Genomic DNA, 908 nt, shown 5'->3' with positions numbered 1-908 from the left:
AAGAAATTGTTAATTTATTTTATTATTTAAAATGAAAAGGTAAGGCTGAGTAGTAGTGAGTGAAGAAAACTAAAAAAGAATAATTAGAAAATGATGTGAACAAGTAAGGGTATATGAAGTACCAAAACACCATTGTTAAATGTATCATTCCAAATCAATATCTTGTTTATGAGATTTTTCATCGAACAGCTTACATGCATCATTCGAAATACTTTGATTAAATAAAAAATTCATCACAACAACCAAATAAATCACAAAATCAAAAGCAAATCCTAGCTTAATTCTAAATCGAAAATGAAATCAAGCAGCAATTAAACTAACTGGAAAAAAATATAATAGAAAATTCAAATACTCACCATCGATGTTGGGTTTGAAGAGAAGAAAAAGTCACTGAAGGAGGATTAAAATTTATACTCATAAAAATAGAGTTAGGTTTACCGAGAGTGATGATTGACAACGACGAGAGTGATGGAAGCCCCAAAGGTGTTGATGATGGAAGAATGCGGTGGATGACTGTGGTTATGGAACAGCGGTGATGGAAGAATGTGGCGCTGAGGAGCAAGATTTAGAGTGTGAATGGAGTCTAAAGCTGATTGTGAAACTCGTTTGGAGTGTGGACTGTGGAGCTCAAGGGTATAGAAGTAGAGTTTAGGTTTAAGTCAATATTACCGACGAAAATTTTTAAATTACAGACGGATTTTTCGTCTGTAACCATTTTTCACGAAAAAAAATTAATTTTTCCGACAGAATTATCGACGGATTTTTTTTTCCATCTGTAATTTATGCTAATTTATTTTTTTTGTTTTTTGACAAAAAATTTTTCTGAAATTCCGTCTGTATTTCCGTGGGATAAAATCCGTCGAAAATATCCGTCTATAATAACTAATTTTCTAGTAGTGACTCTAAAT

This window comes from Arachis ipaensis, chromosome B02 (genome assembly GCF_000816755.2).
Source record: "Arachis ipaensis cultivar K30076 chromosome B02, Araip1.1, whole genome shotgun sequence".
In the NCBI taxonomy this organism is placed as follows: domain Eukaryota; kingdom Viridiplantae; phylum Streptophyta; class Magnoliopsida; order Fabales; family Fabaceae; genus Arachis; species Arachis ipaensis.
The sequence above is the reverse complement of the archived record's forward strand: the minus strand, read 5'-3'. Positions refer to the sequence as shown.